Source organism: Orcinus orca, chromosome 16 (genome assembly GCF_937001465.1).
Source record: "Orcinus orca chromosome 16, mOrcOrc1.1, whole genome shotgun sequence".
NCBI lineage: Eukaryota > Metazoa > Chordata > Mammalia > Artiodactyla > Delphinidae > Orcinus > Orcinus orca.
In genome coordinates, this window is record NC_064574.1 from 26,777,695 (window position 1) to 26,804,435 (window position 26,741).

Genomic DNA, 26,741 nt, shown 5'->3' on the forward strand with positions numbered 1-26,741 from the left:
CTCTACCCCGGGCTCCCCGCGGTGGCAGGCACATCCGTCATGCCGCTGCTCGGCTCAGCGAGGGAGCTTGGGCGGCCCCAGCAGCCCGGGCACGCAGCCCACGGCCCCCAAGCTCCAGCCCTGCTGGGGACATGAGGCCCCTCTGGCAGGGGCTGCAGGAGAAAGTACAGCGTTGTCATGGCTACTGCTGGCCAAGCACCTACTGGGTGCCCAGCCGGAGGCCTGGTGCACGCAGGGCAGAGCTCCCACTCATTAGTCTGTCCATCCCACCGTCCATCCATCCATCCCTCTATCCATCCATTCGGGATAGAATGGTGGTGTATTGTGCAGGCTCCGGGTGGCTGGGTTGAAACCCTACTTGCTGTTTGATCTTGGTCACGTTACTCTGCTTTGCCAGGCCTCGGTTTTTTCGTCTGTGAAATGGTCACAATAATAGTTCTTACTTCGTAGTGTTGTTGTGAGGATTAAATGACTTAATGCAGACAATGCCCTAGGCACAGTGCCTGGCACATGTTAAATGCTCAATAAAGACGACTTGTTGTGTCCACTTTTATTATTAATTAATTATTTGTAAAGAGACAATCAGGGCAGTGGGAAGCATGTGGGCTTTTGCAATCAGATAGGTCTGGGTAGGGTTCGTTTGCCGCACTTCCAACTGTACGACCTTAGACAAGTCATTTTGCCTCTCAGAACCTCAGTTGCCTCTTATCTAAATTGGGGAGATAATTAATAGCTATCTCCATACCTGTTCTCTTCCGGGCAGGTTCGAAGCCCTATCTCTTATTGGAAGGATCAGTGATGCGTGTGCCCAGGGCCCCACCCTGACAGCACTCAGTTCCGAGAGTGGTCATTATTCAACAGACCTGGATTGGCGCCTGCTGGGTGCCTGCGTGGGGGCAGGGAGAGGTGCCAGACCTGCCAGGCTGTGCCCTCACCAGCCCCCCCACCCACCTGATTTCTGGGCTGCTCGGCCCTGCAGGACTGCCCTGCTTCCCGCCCGTCATTCTAATTGCTCCAGCTTCTGCCCTTGGGGCTCCTCACCCTTCCTTCCACCTCCTTTTTGAAAACAACCTCTGCCAGTGCCCCCAGCCTGGGCCCTGGAGGGAGAGCCGGAGAAGAAGGAGGAGGAGGCAGCAGCAGCCCAAGTGCCAGGGGATCGGGCACGCTGCCGGCCTTTGTCTGGGCTGCCCGGCGGCCGAGGCTCAGTCCCCCGGGGCAGGCCATGTTGCCCGCCGGCTGGCGGCTCAGGGAAGGCTGTGTGGGCGGTGGGCCTGGGCAGGCCTGGGCTGGCAGCGGCCCCCTGGGATAGCCTGGCCCACTCAGGCGGGAGGGAGCCCCAAGCCTGGGAGGAGAGTGGGATCAGGCTGGTGCTCCCCGTGGCAGCCAGCTTGGGGGTGACTTTGTCCTTCTGGGGCCCACTACAGAAAGGTCTCTGCACCTCCTATGTGCCAGGAGCAGTGGTGGTAGCAGCTGGGCCCTCAGAACAAGGCCACACAGTCCAGTGCTGGATCCCGACAGCCTGAGTTCAAATCCCTGTTCTGCTGTCGGACAGCCGGCTGGCCCCGGCAAATCCCCACACCTTTCTAGGCCTCCAGGATAAACACGACAGTAGTCCTACCTCAAGTTCTCAGAGCGGTCGAAAAAAGCACCCAGCAAATGTTACTGCACTGTTGTTGACTACGCTCTTGAGAGGAAGGGCTGAACATTTGCTGAACTCCTACTGTGTGTTAGATCCGCTGGAGAGAGGATCCATTTCAAGAACCATTTACTGAGCACCTACTCTATGCCAGTATCTGGGCTGGGCATTGGAGATACACAGATGAAAGACCTGGGAGAAGGGGTGTTGGGGAGAGAAGGATAAGGAAGGAAGGGGAAGTGATGTATGAGGTCTTACCGCGAGCCAGGCTCTTTGCTGAGTGCCGGGAATCCAGAAAGGAGCAGAGTGGCCCCTGCCCTTGTGGCAGAGAAGGGCATGGAAACCTGGAAACCGATGATTACGACCTGGGATCAGTGCTGTGATGTGGGATGCCCCGGGGGCTGCCAACCCAGCCTTGGGAGTCCGGGAAGGCTTCCTGGAGGAGGTGATCCAGGACCTTGGCCTTGTGGTCCACCTTATCAAGTCCCCTCTGTAACAGCCCTGTCATGTTGTGGTCTGGGCTCAGTTTAAACATGTCCAGGGACAGGGGACTCACTACCCAAGGAGGAATATACTTTTTCCATTTGCAGTCAGCTGACCTTCTCTTGGACCCATTCACAGCTCTCCCGCCGCTCCCCCTCTGGTCTAGGCTGCAGCGGCTTCTGCGTCAGTCTCCTGCTCCCCCTCTCGCCCCTCCGGTCCATTCTCCACCCAGCAGCCAGAACAATCTTCTGAAACATAAATCAGACAACATCACTCCTAGCCTAAAACCCTTCAGTGGCTCCCCAGGGGCTCTTAGGACAAAGACCAGACTCCATACCTCAGCCTGAAAGGCCCAGGCGGGCCAGCACAGCTGACCTTCCAGCCTCCCCAGGCTGCGGACAGGGCCACGTCCAGGCCAGATCCTCCACCTGCCCACGCAGCCTCTTGAGGGTGCACGGGTGAAGTTAATGCGGACGGAGCCCCCGATTGTGGCTGTCAGGTGCAGGCTAGTGGGGTGGTGACGTGCCTAGCCTGGCAGTGCCATCTCAGCACACAGTCCCTTTCCAGCATCGTGGCTCGGTTTCCCCATCAGCAAAACCAGGGGACTGCCCGGGTGGTGCCCTGGAGAGTCTCATTCAAAGCGCTGGGCCACTGGGGCTCTCATGAGCTCATCCCCCACCCCTCACCCCATGGCTCCCATGATGGACCATTTCCTGCCCTCCCCGGATCTGATCCAAAGAAGAGACTAGCAAATCGGGGTTAGGCTAGGACATGGATTTCAATAGCTCACTTGATCCCGAGGAGACACTGAGGCCCATAAGGTAAAAGGATGCTTACTCAGCTCACCCTGTAGCAACCAAGCCGCTCTGGCCAGTGTCAGTTATCTGCAGTCATGGCAGAAGGGTCAGGCTAACTCGGGAAGCCGGGGTGTTTTTTTGTTTTGTTTAGTATTTATTTTTGGCTGCGTTGAGTCTTCGTTGCTGTGTGCGGGCTTTCTCTAGTTGCGGCGAGCGGGGGCTACTCTTCGTTGCGGTGCGCGGGCTTCTCGTTGCGGTGGCTTCTCTTTGTTGTGGAGCACGGGCTCTGGGTGCGTGGGCTTCATTAGTTGTGGCACGTGGGCTCAGTAGTTGTGGCTCACGGGCCTAGTTGCTCCGCGGCATGTGGGATCTTCCCGGACCAGGGCTCGAACTCGTGTCCCCTGCAATGGCAGGCAGATTCTTAACCACTGTGCCACCAGGGAAGTCCCAAGCCAGGGGTTTTAATCCTTCCATCCAGAATCCTAGTTTCTGTTACTATTGTTAATTTTAATTTTGCTTAAATACACAATGCATTTACATGATTCGAAATTTGAAAGTTTAAAAAGATATGGTAAAAATCCTCCATTCTCTGCCCCAGCTGCTCCGTCCCACTCTCAGAAGGCATCGCGGCAAACAGCTTCTTGTCTGTCCTTCCAGGGATATTTGATGTGCACGAAGGCAACTGCTAGTGTACAGAACCTGCTTTTAGAACTAGAAAGAACTGGTCAGTGTCAGAGTTTGCCCCCGTCCACCTTAAGGGATTGCCAGAGGTCGCAGAGCTTGGTGGGGGTAGAGTACCCACCGGCCTCCCCCTGCCCAAGCACTGGGCATGCCCACATGGGGAGATTCGGGAAGCTGGCTGGGTTGTTCCTGACTCCCCTGCAGAGAGGATCCTGCTTTCAGAGTGTGTCTCTGTAGAAGTAGTAGCGACCGAGGAGATGTTAAGAACATTCTAACTAACTATCCTGTGCGCCTTCGGGCACCATCCGCAACGCAAATGGTGGGGAGAGGCAGTGCCGTGACTCAGCAGACAGGACCCCAGCACAAGCATAGCAGCGAGGGGCCCCTTCATGGGGGCGGGATGGGAGGGTGGACCCCGCTTTATGGAATGGGCTTAGCAGGTAGACCTGCTCTATGTAGTGGACAGGCTCTTTGTTGATGGTTTCACCCCCTTAACATAGTTAAGGAATCGATCATTAACCTTAACATTGTTTCGTTGAACCCGCACCCTATCCCCACCACGTGAACTCCATTAACCCCATGTTACAATTGAGGAAACATCCCAGAGAGATGGAGTCCCTTGTCTGAGGTCACGTGGTGATTTGACTTGAACTCAGGTCTGATTCCTAAGATTCCCCACCCACCCTGCAGCAGGAGCTCTATCAGCGTCACGTAACCCAGCTCCGGCAGCCCACGTGGAAGGTCAGGGTGGCTGAGCTCCAGGACTTGCAGCTCTGGCTCCACTGTTTCCCAGCTGTGTGACCTTGGGCAGGTCACATCCTCTTTGAGCCCCAGGACCTCTGCTGCACCTGAGGTCAGAGAAGTAGGGCAGTTTCCCCGGGGCTGATGACATTTATGTGGGGAGATGCCATAGCTGATGCCCCAAGGGATGGACTGGGCCCAGAGCTGAGGTTCACAGATGCACCAGCCTCTGCTTGGCTGCGTGACTTTGGGCCACTCTCTTTCCCTTTCTGAGCCTCCACTTCATGTCTCTAGGCTCCCCAGGGTGAGCTCTTTGGGAGGGAAGCTTTTGGATGTAGCCCCAGGGAGATGGCAGGATTTGGGCAGGGCTGGAACTGGAGAGCAGGAAGAACAGGGTTCAGGGAGGCGTGGGCACAGGTAGCCAAGGGCGAGGTACCTTTTCCTTTGTTGCCTCCAGGAATGAACTTTACATTTTTTAGGAAGGATTGGATTTAAAGTTGCTGGGCAAACCTGAGCTTGACAGACCTGAAGCCCCCCCCCTCCCCGCCCCAAAAAGAAATATTTGCTTCAGAAAAGGAATGAAGTTTAAGAGTTCCAGAAGCCTTCCATTGGCTGTTCTGTGGTCAGGGACAGAGGCACGAAGGGAGACAGGGAGACAAGGCCGTGGAGATTTGCTTGTCCTTTACTCCTTCATGGCTTCGTGCAGTGCTCGTTTATGAAGCACCCACTATGTGCGGGCACTGTGCTAGGCCCTGGCAGAGACCATGGCAGTCCCCGTCTGTGCCCTCATGACGCTCACCATCTGCCGGGGGCGATAGCTGTTACCCAGACAGTCACACAAATAAACAGAGTATCCCCGTCGTGAGAGGTGCCGTGAAGGAATGGGGCTCACGAGGTCCTGACCTGGGCATGGGGCTCAGGGAGGGTTCTCTGAGGCAGTCTGTTCACTTGCTGGGGCTGCCAAAGCGAAGCACCACAGAATGGGGGTCTTAAACAGCAGAAATTAATTTTCTCACAATTCTGGAGGCTACAAGCCCGAGATCAGGGTGTCGGCAGCGTTGGTTTCTTGAGGCCTCTTCCTTGGCTCACAGAGGGCCGTCTTCTCCCTGTGTCTTCACACAGTCTCTCCTCTGTGTGTCTCTGTGTCCTAATTTCCTCTTCTTATAAGGACACCGATCATGTTGGATTGGGGCCCACCCTAATAACCTCATTTAACTTAATTACTTCTTTTAAGACCCTATCTCCAAATACAGTCCCATTCTGAGGTACAGGAGTTAAGACCTCAACATAGGAATGTGCCGTGGGAAGGAGTTCGGGGGGACACAGTTCAGCCCATAACAGGCAGTAATACTTGAGCTGAGACTTGAAGGTCGAGTAGAAGTTAGCTTAGTAATAGGGAAGAAAGGGTGTTTCAGGCAGAGGGTACAGCATGGGCAAAGGCCAGGTGACAAATGTGGTTCTGAGAGCAGCCAGCGTCGCTAGAGGGCAGGAAGGGTGTGGAGAGAAGTTCAAGATGAGGCCCGAAGAGATCAAACCCCAGTGTGTCTGCTTCATCACCCTGTAACTGCATCCTTTTCCAATCTTCGGTTTCCTCATCGGGGAAACAGGAATAACCAAACCAGCCTGTTGGGCTGGGAGCCTGGAATGAGGTCACACAGGCCTAAAATGCCTTGGCCAGTGCCACCTCCTCGTAGGTGCTCAAGAAGAGTTGTCCCTTTTCTCTTCCTTTCCTAGACCACCCTTTGTCTCCCCTAGCCCCTCTCCTTGTCCCCAACCTGATTTGTATGACCCGGCTTGAGATCTTGAGCCACAGGGCCAAGAACCCTTGGCAAACAATATCATGACTTGGAGAGGCCCTTTGGGCCTCCTGGGAGCCAAGGAGAAAAGGACAATTTCCTGGGGAGTTGCTGGGAGAGCATGCCTGTCTTCTGAGCTCTACAGGACTAGACGTGGATTCTCAGTAAAACGTCTGAGTCTCCTGTGATGTTTGGAAAGAAAACCTCCACCTTCCCCCAATACAACATTGCCTTTCATTGCAAAATAAATGGATCTGCAGTGACAGGGGCCTCCTTCTCTTGGGGGATGTTCACCGGTCTCTGCCTGTGAGCTGCGGCTTTTCATTGGCTATGTAGACTGTGGCAAATGCCTTCACCTTTGAGCCTCAGTTTGCACACGTGTGCTTTCATGCAACACATTTTTAAAATTTAAATAAATGGTTTATTTTAGAACAATTTTAGATTTACAGAAAAGTGGCAAATATAGTCCAGAGAGTTCCCATTTACCCCTCACCCAGTTTCCCCTATTGCTAACATTTGACACTATTATGGTATGTTTGTTACAACTAAGGAACCGACATGGGTACATCACTATTAACTAAGCTCACACTTTTTTTTTTTTTTTTTTCCAGATTTCACTAGTTTTTCCCTAACTTTCGTTTCCTGTTTCAGGATCCCAATCAAGAGACCACGTTACATTTAGTCCTCATATCTCCCTGTGCTCCTCTGGTCTGTGACAGTTTCTTAGGACCCAGTTTTTTTTTTTTTTTGCGGTACGCGGCACTCTCACCGTTGTGGCCTCTCCTGTTGCGGAGCACAGGCTCCGGACGCGCAGGCTCAGCGGCCATGGCTCACGGGCCCAGCCGCTCCGCAGCATGTGGGATCTTCCCGGACCGGAGCATGAATCTGTGTCCCCTGCATCGGCAGGGGGACTCTCAACCGCTGCGCCACCAGGGAAGCCCCCAGTTTTATTTCAACAGATATTTTTGAGCTCCTACAATGTGCATGGTTCTAGGTGCTGGGGAAAGAAACAGAAGCCTACCTTTCATGGAGCCAAATTTGGGGCTAGGGAGACAGATGACAGGCAAGTAAATGTAAATATTAAATATGTCAGTCCTATACAGAAAAATAAAGCAGGGAAAGAAGATAGGGAGGTCTGGGAAGGCCTCTTTAGGAGAAAACATTGGAGCAGAGAACTGTCCAGAGGTGAGGGAGCCTTCAGGTAGATATCTGGTGGGAAAGTATTCTAGGTAGAGAGCAGAGCAAGTGCAAAGGCCCTGAGGAAGGAAGTGCCTGGTAGGTCTGAGGAACCGTGAGGAGGCCAGTGGGCTGGAGCCCAGGCTGTGGGGGCGAGTGGTGGGAGGCAAGGGCAGATCCGTGTGGAGTACAGACTGGAGAGGGTGGAAGCTGGGAGAAGGCCGGTGCCTTGATCCAGGTCAGCCAGGTGGAAGGGGATGATGGCCTGAGCCAGAAGGGTGCCTGCAGAGGGTGAGAAGTGGACAAATTCTATGCTTTTTTTGAAGGAAGACCCACAGGATTTGCTGTTGGAAACAGGGCTTGTGCTGAAACCCTCTGACAGGGCTTGCGTGAGGAATAAAAAAGACGATGGATGTTAGCAAGGCTTGGAAAACTGTAAAGTTGGGTTTCTCTCGCCACCTCCTGTGTTTCAGAGCTGCCTCGCCCAACCCACCCCCTGGCTGAGGGCCAGTTATAAACCACTGGTTTGGTTTTTTTTAAGTATAACATTTTGAAATGGTAATAAAATCTCATTATTAAAAAAAAAAATTCATCAGGTACCAGTGTACAGTGAAAAAAACAATTCTCCCTCCTAGCCACCCAGTTCCCCTCCCCAGGGGCAGCCACTATTATTTCTCTGGTTTCCTTCCAGAGATGTTTTATACATATGTATAAGCACATATGCACATGTATTTCTGGGGTTTGTTTCTATTTTTACACAAAATATGTTGTACGCTGTTCTGTAGGTTGCTTTTTGTTCTTACAATAGCTTTATTGAGATATACTTCACATACCATACCATTCACCCATTTAAAATACAACTCAGTGGTTTTGGGGTATATTCAGAATTGTGCAAGTGTCACCACAATCAATTTTAGAACATCTTCATCACCCCCAAAAGAAACCCCACACCCAAGAGCAGTCACTCCCCACTCCCCTAGACCTCCTTCCCCAGCCCTAGGAAACTACTTCTTTCGCTGTAGATTTGCCTTTTCTGGACATTTCCTATAAATGGAATCATACGATATGTGCCTGACTTTTGTGCCTGACATTTCGCTTAGTGTAATTTTTTCAAGGTTTGCCCATGCTGTAGCGCGCACTTCTTTCTTTTTTATTACTGAATAGTATTCCATTGTATGGATATACCACACTTTACTTATCTGTTCAACAGTTGATGGACATTTGGGTTGTTGCCAGATTTTAGCTATTAGGAATAATGCTGCTATGAACAGTCATGTGCAAGTTTCTGTGTGGACATACGTTTTCAGTTCTCTTCTACTTAGGAACGGAATTGCTGGATCATAGGGTAATTCTATGTTTAACCTTTTGAGAAACTGCCAGACTGTTTTCCAAAATCATTGCACCATTTCACAATCCTACCAGCAGTGTAGGAGGCTTCCAATTTTCCCACATCCTCATCAACACTTATTATTATCTGTCGTTTTGATTCAAGTCATCCCAGTGGGTGTGAAATAGTATCTGATTGTGGGTTGTTTTTCTTTTCTCTTTTTTTTTTTTGGCTGCGTCAGGTCTTAGTTGCAGCACGTGGGATCTTTCATTGTGGCGCACAGGCTCTTTGTTGTGGCACACGGGCTTCTTTGTAGTTGTGGCCTGCGGGCTTTCTCTCTCTAGTTGTGGTGCATGGGTTCCAGAGCACGTGGGCTCTGTAGTTTGTGGCACGCAGGCTCTCTAGTTGAGGCACGCAAGCTCAGTAGTTGTGGCGCTCAGGCTTAGTTGCTCCGTGGCATGTGGGATCTTCTCGGACCAGGGATGGAACCTGCCTCCCCTGCATTGGAAGGTGGATTCTTTACCACTGGACCACCAGGGGAGTCCCCTGATTGTGGTTTTTGATTTGCATTTCCCTGATGGCTAATGATGTTTAGCATCTTTTCATGTGCTTGTTGGCTGTTTGTACAGCTTCTTTGGAGAAATATCTATTCAGATTCTTCGACTGATTTTTAATTGCATTATTTATTATTGAGTTATGAGTTCTTTCTATATTCTAGATACAAGTCCCTTATCAGATATATGATTTGAAAATATTTACTTCCAGCCTGTGGGTTTTCTTTTCACTTTCTTGATGGTGTCCACTAAAGGACAAAAGTTCTTAATTTTGATGAGGTCCAGTTTGTCCAATTTTTTTTTTGCTTGTGTTATAGTGTCATCTTCATTGCCTAATCTAAGGTCACAAAGATTTATCCTTATGCTTTCTTCTCAGAGTTTTATAGTTTTAGCTCTTACATTCTTCAGGTTGTTTTCTCATGAAACAGTAGATCTATGTGCTGTCAGTGCATAAGTATGTCGGAACGTAAAGAACTTTCTCATTCTTTTTTATAGCTGCGTAGTATTCGATTTTATGGATGTACCACAATTTATTTACCTAGCCCTCTGTCGATGGACATTTAAGTTGTTTCCAGCATTATGTTCTCACAACAAGACCTCAGTGAACCTCCTTGAACGCAGATGGCCATTTCAGACACATGTGAGTTTTTACCAAGGAGTAGAATTGCTGGGTCCACAGGCATGTGCTTTTGGTCCTTGGTAGATGATGCCAGATTGCCTTCCACTCCTGGCAGCAATGTCTAGAATATGTATTGTTAATTAATAATCATGATTACTGTGTATTGACCGCTCACTATATACTGGCACTCTGTATACCCTCACAATGACCCTGAAGGTCAGGATTAAAATCCCCACTCTGCAGTGATCTAAGGTCACATGGTCTGTCTGGCTTCTGACCCTGACTCACTTTCCACCATCCTATCCAGCTCCTGTGCCTTCACAGTGCCTCAAACGCCTTCCGACATAACTGCCAGAAGAGCACAGATTCAGCATGTGCTGCCTGGAAAATCTGTTTCTAAGACCACATTTACTCATGCAGAAGGTCCACACTGTTCAGTCACCAGGGAGTCTTGAATGAGCACCTACTGTATGCCTGGCACTGTCCTAGGAGCCCGGGGTGCCAAGATGGGTGAGAAGTAGCCTCTGCCCTCAGGCTGCATCCCTCCTGGTAAGGCAGCTAAGACTCAAAGACAGACTTCAGGAAATGTGGTCTGACTCAGGGCTTGGCGATCTAGCTTTGGGTCAGGCCAGTGTTGGTTCAATCTTGACTCCGTCCCATGTTACTTTGGGCAACTTACTTCTCCTGTCGGTGCCTCGGTTTTCTCATCTGTAAAGTGGCATTGTTAATAGTACGTACTGGCATATGGAGACGCATTAACTATGTTATCCTTGCTGGCAAAGTGCTTTAGGAAATCGAAGATAAGAAATATGGCTGGGGGTCAGGGAAGTCTTCGAAGGGAGGAAGGAGAGAGAAGGACATTTGAATAAAACTTGGAGGAACGACGGCCCAGGAGCCAGGGGGTGGCATTCTACATAGAGGGGACAGGGTGTGTCCAGGCACAGAGGCAGGACAGCCCCAGGCTGATGGGGAAGAGAAGCAGCCAGCATGGCTGGAGTATCACATTTGCGCTGGGGCTGGCCTATGGAAGGAGAAGATGCAGCTGGAGCTCCTTCCAGGGGCCTTGAGTCCAGATGTGGGTATTTGGGTTTTATTTGACTGGTATTAAATGGGGGCCATGGAAGGACCGTCGAGTTGGCAGCCCTGCTCGGCATATCCCCATCTATAAAGTTGTGGGCTGCCTCCTTGGGGCAGGCTTCCCCAGACCTCATTTCTCCTTGAAGGGTAGCCTGGAACAGTGTTTAAGAATGAGAGTTCTAGGTAATTCCCTGGTGGTCCAGGGGTTAGGACTCCGTGCTTTCACTGCCAAGGGCGCAGGTTCAATCCCTGGTTGGGGAACTAAGATCCTGCAAGCTGCTTGCAGTGCGGCCAAAAAAAAAAAAAAAGAATGAGAGTTCTAGGTCCAGCCTGCCTGGAATGGTCTCTGGCTCAGCCACTTGTGCCCTGTGTGACTTTGGTCATGTCACTTAACCTCTCTGGGCCTCAGTTTCCTCAGTCATAAAAGGGAGTTGTTCCTACTTCTTGGGATTATAGTGAAGCGTAAATGAGTTAATATGTGCCTGGCACACAGCAGGCGCTCAGTACATGTTAGTTGTTGTACAGAAGGAAGGCAGTGGCATTAGGTTACTCTACCTATTTCTCAGATGGGAAAATCAAGGCCCTCTGAAATTGAGTGAATGCCCAGGGTGCCTTTGGAGGGCCAGGAAGGTTCATTCATTCCTTTATTCATTCAACAAATGTTTCCTGAGCACCTACTTGGTGCAAGGCTCCAGCAGATATTGAGGACTGGTCAGTGGTGAGCAAGACGTCCTCCACTCCAGGGGGCTCCTAACCCACCCCAGGGTGTTGAAAGTCAAGATTGTCATTGTCTCAGACACTCACACTCTATTCCTTTGTCCCACCTGTGTCCTGCCCAGGCCAGAAAGGAATTAGGAGTTTAACATGAAATGTCTTGTGAACCAGGCTCTTCCCGACTCCAGAATCTGGACAAAAGGATAACGGGAGTCAAAATGACCTGCTGTATCCCACCCTTCCTACAGATGAAGAGACTGAGACCCAGTGGGGAGGGCCCCAGGGCTCTCCAGTGCCAGCACGTGCTTCTCCCTGAAGCCCCGCAGGTCCCGGGACAGGAAGTCAGGAGCAGGGAAAGTGGTGGAATGCAGTTGGATTCTGGTTAAAGTTTAAGGTGGAGCCAACAGGATTTGCTGTTGGGTGAGATGGGCGTGGGGGGATGTGAGAGAAAGAGGGAGGAATCAAGGATGACTCCTGGGTATTTGGCCTGAGTAAGTGGAGATGGAGAAGGCTTCTGGTGGAGGAGATTTGGTGGCGATGGCCGGGCGTTGGAGGCGGTGGCGGTGGTCCACATGCTTGAATGAATGAATGGGTGCATGGATAGATAGATGCCTTTCCCTGGCCCTCTACAGGGGCCCTAGACACGCACTTGCTTTCAGACACGTCCAATCGGCCGAATGGATGCAGAGCAGAGGCCCAGGCTGGAGGCGTAAACCTGGGAGCCGCTAGGTGGACGAGGTTCAAGGACTGGGTCCTGGAGCTGTCAACATCAGGAGGTTCTGTACAAAGTTCGGGTTTTCTTTTTCCACGAAATTTCCCAACTTTTACGTATTAGCAATAAATTCAAAATGGTAATAAACCTCTGCCCCCCACATACAGGTTAGGACCTCTGGTATAAAGGTCTGAAGTCAGACTGCCTGGGTCTGAGCCTGGATCTCAGTTCCTAGCTGTGTCTCCTTAGATGAGTGACTCAGCCTCTCGGAGCCTTGGTTTCCTCATCTGCAGGATGGGAATGATAATAAAGGGGAACAGCCCTGGGGTCGGATCCCAACTCTGCGTTGACAGCTCTGTGACCCAGGACTAGATTTTAGACCTTGCTGAAGAGGAAGTTTGTTGCTCTTGGAGTTGAGGGATGGCTAGGATGCCTGTTGAGGCCTCTGAGCCCTCAGCAACCCCTCTCCCTCCCTGCCTCCTTCCCTCCAGCCTCGCCCACCCACCACCTCCCACCCTTCCACCCTGCGGCAGAATGATCTTTCCAAAGCACAGATCGCAGCATGGTCTTTCTCTGCCTGGAGAAGAACCCGTGTTGGCTCCGCCGCTGCCCTCAGGAAAAAGTCCCAGAGCCTTAGCCTTGCAAGGGGAGGTGGGAGGCGGCCCTCACCTCTCTTCTCTCATCTCCTTTCACCAACCCTGCTTATGTGCCAGCTGCACCCAGCCCCTCACCATGCTCTGCTCTGCTTGCCCATCATCCAGCCAGCAGTTACCGAGCGCCTGCTATTTTGTGGATCCAACCACTTCCCTGCCTCCAGTGACTCGCCCGCTTCTCCAAGGTCTCCCTCTTACCCTTTCCTCTCTGCAGTCCATTTTCCACAAGCAGCTGGAGGGATCCTTTAAAAATGTAACGTGGATGGTGTTACCCGCCTGCTTAAAATCCCTCTGTGGCCGCCTACTTCACTGTGAGTAAACCCACAGCCCCTGTCCAGTCCCTCCAGCCATGTTTTGCAGTTTCCCCACCGTCCACTCACCAAAGCCTAAGACGCCAGCCGCCTTCCCACCTGCGGGCCTTTGCACAGGCTCTTTCCCTTCCTACATGCTCTCAGCATCTCTCCTTCAGGAGGGTCTCCCTGACCGCCTGCCTTTATCTTCCCGCCTCAGCCACTCCCACAGGTACGAAACACGTGCTCAGGACGCAGGGCTGCAGGGTCTGCCTGTGACTCTCTGGCCACGGTGCCTGGCACTGGGATCCGTCCTATGTTGGCAAAACCCCGCCACTCATCCTTCAAGGCCCAGCCCAAATGTCACCTCCTCTGTGAAGCCTTCCTTCCTTAACACAGCCTGCAGCCCCACCCTGTTCCCGAGGCCCCTTCAGATCATTCCTTCCCAGTGCAGCCCCTGCCAGCAGAGACAGCTCTGTCCTGGCTTCCTGTGAGCTTTCTCTCCTTCCCTTTCTGTCTCCCACACCCAACAGTATAATTATCACGGAATGGGAAGCTCCTCAAGGCCAAAAAGCATCACTGCAAGTGAGAGCTAACGTTCACTGAGCCAAGCACTTCCTGCATCCTCTCCCCACCACCCTGTGGGGTTGGCTCTCCTAAAAGCCCCACCTTAAAGAGAAGCCGGTGGAGGTTTAAAGAGGTTAAGTCACAAGCTCGCAGTCACCCCCTGGCAAGTCTGACACCAGAGCTGGAGTTTTAACGAACAAGGCGAACAAGGCGGTAACTTACCGACAGCCCCTTCCGCCCGCCAGGCACTGTGCTGAGCCCTCGACAGGTGTTTCGTCCTCACAGGGACTTTGCAACTGTATTTTATGGCTGGCGGAACGGAGGCACAGAGAGGTTAAGTAACTTGCCAAAGCCCAGGAAACTAGTAAGGAGCGCGGTAGGATTTGAACCCGTGCCATCTGGCTCTGGGTCATGCTCTCCATCCAGCCGCATGTTGTGCTAGCTAGCCACTGTTCCCTCCTGCCTCTGACCTGCCCGGGAGGGTTCTCTGGCTCTCGGCACCCCCAGCACCTGGAATAGCAGCAGCCCACGGGCGGCACTAGTCAGTGGTTGTGTGATGAGTGTGGAGCAGGGAAGCCGGTGGACACGCGACCCCGCCCCGGCCGTCCCAGAGCCTTTATGTCTGGAATAGCCCCTCTCCCGGGCTCTGTGCCCCCCACTACCCGGTTGTCCAGACAGCCCCAGGGAAGGACCAGATCCATAAACATGAGGCTCCACTTGGGCCCAGGAGGGGCTCTGGGCACTGTACAAGTCCTCAATATTATTGCTTTATTGTCATTTAAATGCAGCCTGCCTCAAACAGGCCACCCAGTTCTAGCCACCAGCACTGGACAAAACCCCCATTGAAAAGCCAATTACAATCACTCCATCTAAATTGTCATGGATTTGTATAGAAAATTACATCTCCATTTAGTCCTGAAGCGACATCCTGGGCCCGGACAGAGGGGAGGCTGGCCCATTTACCCCGCCAGCTCAGTGCGGGTGCCGCAGGCAGAGAGAAAGCCCAGGCTGCTGGGTCTTGGCCGGCCTGGGAAACAAAGGCCAGTTTGTGGGGGCCTGGAGAGAAGCTGGGCCTCTCAGGGCGGCTCAGATTCCAGGCCTGGGCCGATGGACCCTGCACCGCCAGCTGGTCTTCCCTGCTGGCGGCTGTGGCCAGACGAGCTCCTGACAGCAGGCTTCAGGCGGCCCGTCAGCCCTGCCACCATCCGAAGCGGCTGGAGCTTGGCTCCTGTCCATGCTGCCAGGAAGTGAAGGAGGTTTGGCCCAGAGAGCACTGGACCGGGATCCCGAAATCTTGGTTTCATTCATTCATTCATTGACACGCTATGAAGTGCTGGTGGCGTGAGAAGCAAGATAGCACAGGACTGAGCTCCAGCTTCAGGTGTCCTGGCGTGGCCCCAGGCTCTGTCCTCAGTAGCTGTGAGGGGCAGGCCACTTCGTTTATCCATTTAGTTCTGAAGTTGTTGAGCACCTGCTAGGTGCCAGAGGATGGACAAAATGGTTCTGACTCTTGGCCTTTAAAGGCCAGTGGAGGGTCCAGGTGCTCCACAGGTGATGAGCGTTCTGAGGGAAGTGAACAGGGGCTGCCTGGGCTTTGGGGAGGAGCTGGGGAAGTAGGCAGGTCAGAAGGAGCTGGTCACACCAAGAGCAAGTGGCAAGGCCATTCCAGGCAGAGGCAACCGTGGCTGTGTGGCGAGGCGGGTAGTGAGGCAGGCCGCGGCAGCAGAGAGATGCGGCAGGAGAGGAGTTCATGGGGGCACCCTGAGGACCTGTGGGCCTCTTCCCGGAGCTTCAGTTTCCTCATCTGTGGAAATGGGAATGAGGACCTGAGCCATGGGGGGCTTGGGCCAGGACTCAGGGCCATAAGGTATGTAAGATCTCAGCGGAGCTGGGCACAGGAAGCTCCTGGTTAACTAAGATAGCCTAACTTAGACGGTGCTGTCTACGGGCCAGATGGGGACCAGGGCCTTGCACGAATTAGCTCATTAATCCTCCCAACAGACCTATGGGGCAGGGCTGTTCTCCCCATTTCACAGGTGAGGAAACTGAGGGAACAGCACAGGTCAGCTACTTATGTGTTACTATTCCAGTAGCTTTTACTCTGGGTTAGCCCAGGGCTTGGCACAGAGCAGGCCCTCAGAGAGTGTTTGTTGAATTAGTGAATACATCTGGAAGGGGGACGCTGGGCAAGTGTGGGGAGCTCCGTGTGCATGTGTGTGAGTGACTGAGACTGGGTGTACTGTCTCCGTGTGCGGTTGTCTGTGACTCTGAGTGTGTGCGACTGCTGTCTGACAGGGTCACGCAGTTGTCTCCCAGAGTCTTCACCCAAACGCCCGGTGGCTGTGAGGACTGTCAGGCCGGCTGTGTGTGTGGCTGTGTCAGACTGTGTATGGCTGCCTACACGCGTCTGTCTGGGCCCAAAGGGCCACCTGGCACCCTTCCTGGGCTGGCTGGCAGGCCCGGAGGCTATGGCGGGGCAGGACAGGCAGGTTCAGAGGTGAGGAGGGCAGAGTCCCCATCCTCCCCGCCTACCCCCGCCGGCCTCACCAGGCCGACCTGCAGATGGAAAAAATGTTCACACCCGGAGCAGGCGGGTGGCCGCCCCAGCGGGACTGCTCTGTGTGCAGAAAACAAGTTCTTCTGGTATCAGCTCGAGTTTGGCAGGAAGTGGCTTTTGGGTGGCAGGAAGTTGGATTCAGCTCATATCAGCCCTGGCCGAGGGGCAGGAGAGCAGTTATCTGGGGTTAAACAGAGTTACCGAGAAGTGGGGCCCCAACACCCCATACCTGATAGAGCTGGGGGCACAGCCCACCCCTCCTGGTCATTTGGGATGTAAATGGGCCTTATGAAGTGCTGCCGCCCATCAAGTTCCTCCTGGGCCCTAGACCCCAGCCAGAGCTCGTCATCCGCCTCCCATTACCCCCATGCAGCAGATGTGCAGACTGAGACTGGGAGAGGCAGTGGCTTCCCTGAGGTTGCAGAGACGAGTGGAGAGAACGGGAGGGGAGAGACTGAAAGAAATCTACAAGACAAGAGAAAAACCAAGACAGCAAAGAGGAGAGGGGAGATGGGACCGGGGCAGAGAAGGTAGCTGAATGAATGCAGAGGCAGTGAGACCACGCTGGTGGGAAGACTTCTGGAGTGTCCAGGCCCTCACGTGGACATCACAGCTGAGCTTGAGATCCTGAACCCATTTCCCAGAGGAGGGCGTGGGACCCACAGAGCCTCACTGGCTAAGCCAGACCTGGAATCCAGGTCTGATTCCAAAGCCCATGTTCTTTTGGGCCATGCCCCTGTGCCCACCTTCTAGGGCAGGCAAGTCCTAAAAGGGCTGCCAGTTACATGAGCTGTTTGCCTGGGTAAACAGCTGTTGATGAATTCACCGAGTTGGCCAGTAGAGACCCAAGGTTCAAACCTAGACAGGGTGGCTACAAACTCATGTGCTTAACCATGTGACAGGGTGTGCCAAGCACTGTGCCAGAGCAGGCAGAGCAAGCCATGGCCCTGCTCTCAGGCTGGGACCCAGAGCATCCAGCCACTGATCTAAAGCCCTGAAGCTCCACCCAGCAAGAAACGGAGTCTCCCGGCTCCCAGCCCCGGACACCCTGTACCCACCCGCAGCCCCCACTGGAGCCCTGGGGAGCGGGCCACTGGTCCTTCTGTTCTCATCCCAAAAGCAGCACCCAAGCTGTTCCCTGGCTGAGATGCTGATTTGAAGCTTGGTTTGCATGTCGTTTGCACATTACTCAGTTCACGTCAGAAGGTACGAACATCTCCCTTTCCCGGAGAGGGCTGCTGGGCCCCCCTGCCCTCCTCCAGACAGCAAAAATGCCAGCCGGCTAGACAGGGAGCTGCGCCCTGGCCTCTGACAGCACCCGCCTGCTGCCACCTCCCCCATTCCCTCCTGGAGCCAAATTTAGGCAGCTCTGCTACTGAGAGATGCGGAGAGCGGAGGCAGGAAATGGTGAGGTTGGAGACAGCCCGGCCTTGGCCCAGGCAGGGTGGGGCAACCCCAGGGGTGCCCCGTCCCTAAAGCCCTTGGCCCAATGCCCCCCCCCCCACTCCTCCTCCCACAGGAATGTGGGCCTGGTTGGGGAACGCTGGGTTCTCAGCTGCAGCCCAGGGTGCTGGCTCCCCTGGCCATGAGGGAGGAGGGAGAGATGGAGGGAGGGAGGAGGTCATGGCCGGGGCAGTGGGGAAGGGATCAGATAGCCTCCTCCTGCCCCAGACACCCGCCGCCACTGGGGACGGGAGCCCGCTCTGCTTCTCAGCACTTCCTGCCCCTCCTTGGCGTGCCCCCCCAGACCTGACTGTGGGGTGGGGGGCAGGAGCCATAGCTGGGCCTGCGGGGACTGAACTCCCTGCCAAAGGCTCCACGAGGCCATCTCCTCCTTGGGCTAGCCTTTCACCTTGGTGGTCTTGGTTCCCCTACCTGGGAAATGGGGAGGCTGGCCTACAATGATTTCTGAGTGGCTACCCTCACTGAGAGCCAGGGTTTCTGGGAGGTCTGGCAGAAATTAGGGACGTGGCAGTGGCTTTAGGCCTAGGAACTTCTATTTCTCAGGTATGGCTAAGAGAGGCAGCTCCTTACTGATGCTGGGACAGGATGTGGGTGGGCTGAAGGGTGAAAGGAGAGGGCCTGGGCTGGATTACAGACACCAGGAACCTGGGGGTGGAGTTAATAGTGCCGGTAGCTGACAGCATGGATCCTGGGGTCTGAGTGGCTGGGTTTGAATCCAGCTCTTCCACTCTGTTCTCCATGCCTGTGGACAAGTCCCTTCCATTTTCTGTGCCTCAGTTTCCTCATCTATAAGATGGGGGTAATAATCCTCCCAGGGCTGCTGGGAAAGTGAAATGAGGCAGTGAATGCTTGGCACACATTAAGTGCACCACGATGCCAGCCACCAGCGTGATTGTTTTGTCTCCCTGGGCGGTTGGGAGGCCCCTGGAGCTATAACGGATGTGGACGCGATGGGGAGGCGCTGCAGCTTGGTGGTTAAATGGGCATCGGGATGGGAGTTCAAGTCTGCGTGACCCTGGGCAAATGGCCACACCCCGCTGCGCCCTGGGCGGGGAACAGCAGAGGCGCCTACCGCAGAGGGTCTGTGAGGATTACACAGATCAGGCTTGGCACGGCGCCTGGCACATAGCGGGCGCTCCCTGAAGGAGAGCTGGGCAGATCGAATGGTACCGCCCCGCACAAAGGACAGGTGGGCAGCGTCCCAGGAGGGCGGGGAGCGGAGCAGGTGCGCGGAGAGTGGGGAGGCGGGGTCGAAAAAGGGGGAACGCAGGGGCCGGCGGGCGGGCGCGCGCGCGCAGCAGGTGCGTGTCGAGTGGGCGGGGCCCCGCGCGGGCGGGGTCTCCAGGTGAGCGGGAGCGCGCCTCGAGGCCGGAGACTGGGGGAGGCGCGCCGCCCCGGCCCACCCGCCGGAAAGCGTCCCTGTGTCTTTAACGTCCTCCTCCCCGCGTTCCTCCCGCCCCCCCGCCCCCTTTGTGCGCCCCCCCAGCCGGGCTGCAGCCGCGGAGCCGTCCCCCCTGCACTGACAGCTGGTATCTAATTACTGTGTGAGAATGGAAAGTCAGGCTGTCCCAGCTCCGGGGAGAGGGGATTAACGTCTCCTGCAGAATACACTTCCTCTGGTGGGTTGCCATGGTTACTCTCATTACCTGCCTGTCCGCGAGGAGCCCGCGCGAGCCGCTCCAGCAGGCCCTCCGAACCCGGGCCTGGCGCGCGCGCTCCTCCCGGCCCCTCCTCGCAGAGGCGCACGCGCGTGCGCCGTGGGGGGAGCGCAAGCAGCCTCACCCCCGTCCCCCAGCTCCCCGCCGGAGCAGCTGTCAGTGGCGCGCGCGGCTCGGCCAGTCCCAGCGCGCGCTGTCAACAGTCATTAGCGCGGGCCTTTCCCCTCCCCCTCCAGCCCCTCCTCCTCCCTCCAAGTCTGGGGTGGGGCCCGCACCTGGGGCCCCGCTCGTTAGCGCGCCCCGGCCGCCCGCCGCGGCCCCGAAGGGACCCGCCCGCTGGGTCTGCTTGGCTCAGGGCCGCCCCCTTCCGCCTCACCCCCACCTCAGCGACCCCACTCCCCTGCCCTTGGCCGCGGCGCTCGAGGGAGGCGGGTGCCCAGAATCCTGGAGCGCGCCCCTCCATAGTAGCGGTGACCGCGGTTATTTATGGATATCTCGCCCAGGGTGGGGGCTATTTGTGCATCCTTTGGGTTCCCACAACCTTCCTGTGAGGTGGCGAAAGGCACTGCGCGTATCGTGTCATCTCTGCACAGGAGGAAACTGAGGCCCAGGGTCAGGGCTCATTGTCCTCAGGCCTGTGACTTAACCTTAGAGCACCTGCGCCCTCCTGGCACGCCCAGGCCAGAATTCCTATCCTCCAGGCCCTACCCTATCCTGCTTGAGAGCACCTTAGCTACTCCCTCCCTCCATCCCTTAAACCAGGGTCATTGCGCCAGGAGGGGGACACGTTGGCCCGCTACACCCCTTTCTCTTCCCACTCCTTCCCCGTTCACCCTTTCCAGACATCCCACAGTTAACAAAACCAAAAAGAAAAAAAAAGGAAAAAGAAAAACATTCAGAGCTGCTTGAAGGGTGGCATCCCTCAAAGGTAGTGCTGTTGTTTGGGGGCTGATCCCCAGCACCTTGCCCTGTGGCCCCGGCGTGTGCATTTCGGTCCCCGGCGTGATTTGAAAGAAGATGGAGGTTCAGCGAAGCAGAAAGGAAGCCTTGGAATATATGAGGCCTGTTCCAGATGGCAGGTGCGATGCGGTGGCGGCTCTGCACTAACAGTTGGAGATTGTGCACAGGGGTGGAGAAGAGGCAACATTAGGTCCTCCACGCCTTGTTTTTGTATTTATTTATTTATGCGGGGGGAGGTCTCATCCCTCCACCCCATCCAGGCCTACAGAGCTCAGTGCAACCATGGGTCCGAAAATTCTGCTGTGAATCTTTATCTTGGAGTTTTCTGCTTTTGGTTTTGGTTTCCAGTCTGCAGTAAGTAGTGTTCATAATGTAGGGAAATTCAAATACTATCCTTGTCCCATTAAAGTAACGGCCCCTCTCAGTCATCTGAGTGCCCTTTACAAACTGTGACCGGCTTCTCTTGGAGATTCTGAGGAAAGAATTTCTGGATATTTGGGTGACAGTCTTCATTCTGGTTTTCTGTTCTTTTCGTTCTCTCCATTTAGTTTGCTTTTTAAATTTCATCTCCACCATTTTCCTTTCCCTCTGAGGACCCTTTGCAGGAAGCTGACTCCTCCCCTTGGGTCTTCTTTCAGCCCTACCAGTAGTTGGAATGAGACTTAGTGGGAACTCCCCAAAAACTGCTACCCCCATTTCCAAAACCTTGGTGCCGCCTGAATTGATTAAAGTGTGGTTTGGGGCACGGGAGGAATGGCCACAGTTCCAGAAGTTGGGAGGAACACGCAGCTAATAGCGTTTGCAGTAGCTTTTGCCTGTGATCTGGCTGGCCCTCATGGGATGGGGCAGCATCTTCACACGTGTCTGTGCAATCAACCTGCTGAAGTCCTGGGCTCCCAAACAAGTGGTAGCTAAAGGTGTGTTTCCCCAGGGGTGGGTTCTGCTCACTGACTTTCTCCTCTGACAGCAATCTCGTTGATTTTTTTTTGAAATAAATTTATTTATTTTTGGCTGCATTGGGTCTTCGTTGCCATGCGCGGGCTTTCTGTAGTTGCGGCGAGCGGGGGCTACTCTTCGTTGTGGTGCGTGTGCTTCTCATTGCGGTGGCCTTTCCCGTTGAGGAGCACAGGCTCCAGGCGCACGGGCTTCAGTAGTTGCAGCACGTGGGCTCACTAGTTGTGGCACACGGGCTCAGTAGTTGTGGCACATGGGCTTTGCTGCTCCGAGGCATGTGGGATCCTCCCAGACCAGGGCTCGAACCCGTGTCTCCTGCATTGACAGGCGGATTCTTAACCACTGTGCCACCAGGGAAGCTCGTTGATTTTTACTCTTTGTCGAGAGCTGCACCAAAAGGGCTCATCCTAAGGACTGTTTGCATGGTTTCTTCCTCTACCTTAGGAACCCAATTGAGAAATGTCCCCACTGTTTAGCCTCATTCTCTTAATCATGGACACTTCGTTGCTGGAAGGCATATGCCACTACTATAGTGATGGTGGTGCACTAAACGGCACCCCGGTGGCCTGAAACGGTGAGCCCACTTTGATAAGTGTATAACTTATTACCAGCAAGTGACTTTGAAGTTCCAGTGGAGATGACAGAACTGCAATCCATTAGCAATTGGACCTCACCTGCCATCAAGGGCAGGAGTCCGTTTAATTGGCTTAGTGGGAAGACGGGCAAAACTCAGTCAGATTCAGGAGCTCACCTGAGAGATGACTCCCAACAACAGCCCGCGAGGCCACCCAGGCAGGGGCCTGGGAAGACATGCTCATCTCTCTCCTAGGTTTGCAGCCCTGGGCACAGCAGTCCCCTTTGTGCCGAGCATTCAGATCATTTGAGGAAACTGAGGAAGCCAGAAAAAGACCCGTCAAGGGATGACCTGCTTAAGTATTAATTAATTTTGCCAGGGAGGACTTAAAAATCAGATGTCAGGATGCTGGGCACTCCCGCTCTTTCTATCCATTAGCCACATTAAGCCTCTGGGTAGGTGTTTTGAATTCATACTAATGTTGTCCAATGAGATTCTTTTCTTCCCACCATTAGGAAAATGGGTCTTCCCTGGAGAAGAAAGTATTAATATATTAGGCCTGGCAGCACGGAACATGTTTATTCTTTTTTTTTTAATTTTTTAATTTTTTTTATTTTTATTTTTTTATTCTTTTTTAAAAAAAACATTTATTTGGCTGTGCCACCTGCGGGATCTTCGTTGTGGCATGCGGAATTTTTAGTTGCGGCATGCGGGATCTAGTTCCCTGACCGGGGATCGAACTCGGGCCCCCTGCACTGGAAACGTGGAGTCTTAACCACTGGACCACCAGGGAAGTCCCAGAACATGTTTATATTCATTATCCAATGCCAGTTTCCTTACTAGTTACCTCCCTGTCTCAATCACAGAGACATTCTAATCAGCAGTTCCCCAAATCTGTCATGCATTAGAATCAACTGGGGGGTCTATTAAAATCCTCAGAGTGTCAGATTTGGTAGGTCTGAGGTGGAACCTGAGAATTGCGTTTCTAACAAGTTCACAGGTGATGCCTAGGGGCCACACTTTGCGAACCATTGTTATAAATATTCTGAAATACCAGCCTTGCTTAAGTAGACATTTGGTGGTTTCCTCAATGACTTGCAACCTGGTCTTTAGTTTGGAACCCAGATGGGCTGGTTTTAAGGAAGATGGTAATAACCAAGAAAGTTTGTAGCTCCATGAATTTTTTTTTTTTTTTTTGGCCGTGTTGGGTCTGTTGCTGCGCGCTGACTTTCTTTAGTCGTGGCAAGCAGGGGCTACTCTTCGTTGCGGTGTGCGGACTCCTCATTGCTGTGGCTTCTCTTGTCGCGGAGCACGGGCTGTAGGCAAGCGGGCTCTGGAGCGCAGGCTCAGTAGTTGCGGTGCACGGGCTTAGTTGCTCCGCGGCACGTGGGATCTTCCCAGACCAGGGCTCGAACCTGTATCCCCTGCATTGACAGGCAGATTCTTAACCTCTGCGCCACCAGGGAAGTCCCGCTCCATGAATTTTTAACAACTATTGCCATGTCTGGTTTTGTTGGCCCAAGTCTGGCTGGCTGTTTTTGGAGTTAGCTGTTTCAAAAGGATGTAGTAAGTTACCATGGCAATATTCTTCCCCACACAGGAAGGCCCCAGAGGTCGGTCCTGCACAACTGACCACGTGTTTTTTTTTGGTGTTTTTTTTTTGCGATTCGCAGGCCTCTCACTGTTGTGGCCTCTCCCGTTGCGGAGCACAGGCTCCGGACGCGCAGGCTCAGCGGTCATGGCTCACGGGCCCAGCCGCTCCGCAGCACGTGGGATTTTCCCGGACCGGGGCACGAAGCCGTGTCCCCTGCATCGGCAGGCGGACTCTCAACCACTGCGCCACCAGGGAAGCCCTGACCATGTGTTTTTCATGGATTTTCCCATGCGGTGCTGCTGGGTTCCATTCCATCACTCCTGGTTGGCGTTCCCAGGAAGTGGGGAATAGCCAAGAGGCTCCAGCCCCACTCTTTATCCAGCCTGTAGATGAAGTGAGCTTCCTTTGTCAACCCAGGGCCCAGCTTGCTTAGGGCTGTGGATCAGACTAAGCTAACTTGGGTACAAAGCAGAGGTGGTTGGCAGAGGCATCCCAAGGCTATGCGGAAGGTGCTGTCCACTCCCTAATTAGCAGCTCAAGCGTTGTAGTACTGCGTCTGGATTCTCGGCTAGGAAAGGCATGTCTTTCCTGCAGCGTTTAGCATGAAAGTTATTACCTCTGTGGATGCAGGGCATGGCAGAGCTGTCTGTGGCATGTGACTGCCGTGCGATCCCTTTGTTCTCTTCCCAGGGTTCTCCTTGAAGGCCACACAGATATCCTGGTGTTCCACCCTCAGGGTGTAGTACACATGGTGTCCAGGTGGCCACAGCTCACCAGAGGACAGTTCAAGGTGTGGCTCTGCAGACCTTGTGTGGTTTGAATTCTGGTTGCTACGGGCCCTCTCGTTTCCCGTGTACATTTCTGCAGTTGAGATAGACCGATTACAGGACCCAGGTTTGAACAGCACAGGAGATGACAATCCATTTTTTGTTTGTTTGTTTGCGGTACGCGGGCCTCTCACTGTTGTGGCCTCTCCCGCTGCGGAGCACGGGCTCCGGACGCGCAGGCTCAGCGGCCATGGCTCACGGGAGCAGCCGCTCCGCGGCATGTGGGGTCTTCTCGGACCGGGGCACAAACCCGTGTCCCCTGCATCGGCAGGCGGACTCTCAACCACTGTGCCACCAGGGAATCCCCGACAATCCATTTTTAAAGAGGGAGCATCCCTGAATAGTTTCTCTGGGTTAATTTTATGGTCACGTTGGGCCAGGTACAAAGCTGTTGGTTACCCGCGCCTGCCTGTGAATGGAGGTGGGAGGCTGGGACCGAGGCAGGTCAGGCACTGGGCAGTGTGTTTTGCTGTTTAATCTGAGTTCGTTAGTTATACCTTGACTTTAGGAAAGCTTATTCCAAGTATTTGTGACAGCCTTATTAGCATGTTATTTTGCATAAGATTCTGCATCTCTTCTGATGGTGGTTATTACCTCGGGGGACCCCTTCTGTAACCTGAATGGATCTATGTGGCAGATGCCTGACTTACGTTCTTACCTGAGCCTTGGAACATCCAACTAGGACTTTTAGGTTCATTTTACAGGTGAGAGGAAACTGAGTTGTTTTTTTTTTTAAATTAATTAATTTATTTATTTTTGGTTGCATTGGGTTTTCGTTGCCGTGCACAGGCTTTCTCTAGTTGCAGTGAGCGGGGGCTACTCTTAGTTGCGGCACGCGGGCTTCTCACTGCGGTGGCTTCTCTCGTTGCGGAGCATGGGCTCTAGGCGTGCAGGCTTCAGTAGTTGCGGCATGCAGGCTTCAGTAGTTGTGGCTTGCAGGCTCTAGAGTGCTCAGTAGTTGTGGTGCACGGGCTTAGTTGCTCCGTGGCATGTGGGATCTTCCCGGACCAGGGCTCGAACCCGTGTCCCTTGCATTGGCAGGTGGATTCTTAACCACTGCGCCACCAGGGAAGCCCAGGAAACTGAGTTTTAAGACGTGAAGAAGTGACCTGTCCAAGGTCACCAAGCTGGTTAGGGGATACTTTCCATGTCACCTATCTAAAATATTATCTTTCATCAGATTGTCTTTTTTTTCTCTTCCTTCTCATCGAATTTTATCAACTTTTTCCAGAAGTATCTGTGTTCTGGCCTGAAACAATTTTATGAGCAGAGAGGTCTATTCACTTGTAAGCAGCGAAACCCATCATTATGCCTCTGGGACTCAGATTATTGAAATCTGGAACTACCCACCCCATTATACTTTTAAAAAATATGCCTTTTAAAATTAAGTTTAACAGACACACAGAAAAGTACACAAATTGTAAGTGTTCAGATCAATGGCTTTTTATAAACTGAACCCACCCCCGCTCAAGAAATAGAAACCCAGTTGTATTTTCATTCTTAAGTTTCTTTTGTTTGTTGTTGTCAATGTGAACCTCTGGTTAGCAGTGTATTGTAACTGACCTGTCATAATATTTGTCCCATGCATCTCTGTCACGGCAGTATTTGAAGATCTCCAAAATGCTGGTAGTTACAAGTCAGCTAATGAATTAGTCACTGATGAGCCCAGGACTTCAGAGGGGGACTTCAGATACCCTCAAGACGGAGATAACAGTAACTTCTGAGAGGGTTTAAGAATAGCAGTCATGGAATTTTACAGCTCATCTCATAAGTGAAGCTCAGGGAGGTTGAAGAGTTTGCCTAAATCTCACAGCAAGCAGTCAGGACCAGCAAGCTGCTCTTCCTACACAGGCGCGCGAACACACACACACACACACACACACACACACACACACACACACGTACCTGCTGAGAAGTCCCCATTGCAGTGGATGCAGGGCCAGTGAGGTCACCACCCAGGGTCATCACTCATGGACGCTGCCCACTAGCCCTAGTGTTTGGTCCCTACGTCCCAGATGCCCTTCCTTTCCACCTGCTCTCAGGTGGGCCACTGGCAAAGAGATAGCCCTGCTATCCTATCATGGCACGTTGAGAAAATTGCTGGATAAAAGCAAACCCTGCCTGTGCCCAGAATGTATTGTGAGTGAGTGTCCCATTCAGCGTGCCCTTGATTCTCCCTGGACGCAAAGACCAAAGTCCTGAGCCAGCTCTGACCCTTACCAGCCACCATCCCACAGGCAGGTCCTGACCCTAACGGTCTCCCAGGCTGGTCGCGATGTTCAGCCCCGTCCTGGCTGGGGGAAGCTTGGCAACTGGCAAAGCACTTTTTA

General features: G+C 53.4%; 1 protein-coding gene across 3 annotated transcripts in view; it reads left to right on the forward strand.

The window, feature by feature from the left end:
• The window catches only part of NOL4L (nucleolar protein 4 like), a 130,265-nt gene that overhangs the window by 24,268 nt on the left and 79,256 nt on the right, over positions 1-26,741 (forward strand). The gene's annotated exons all lie outside the window — the stretch shown is intronic.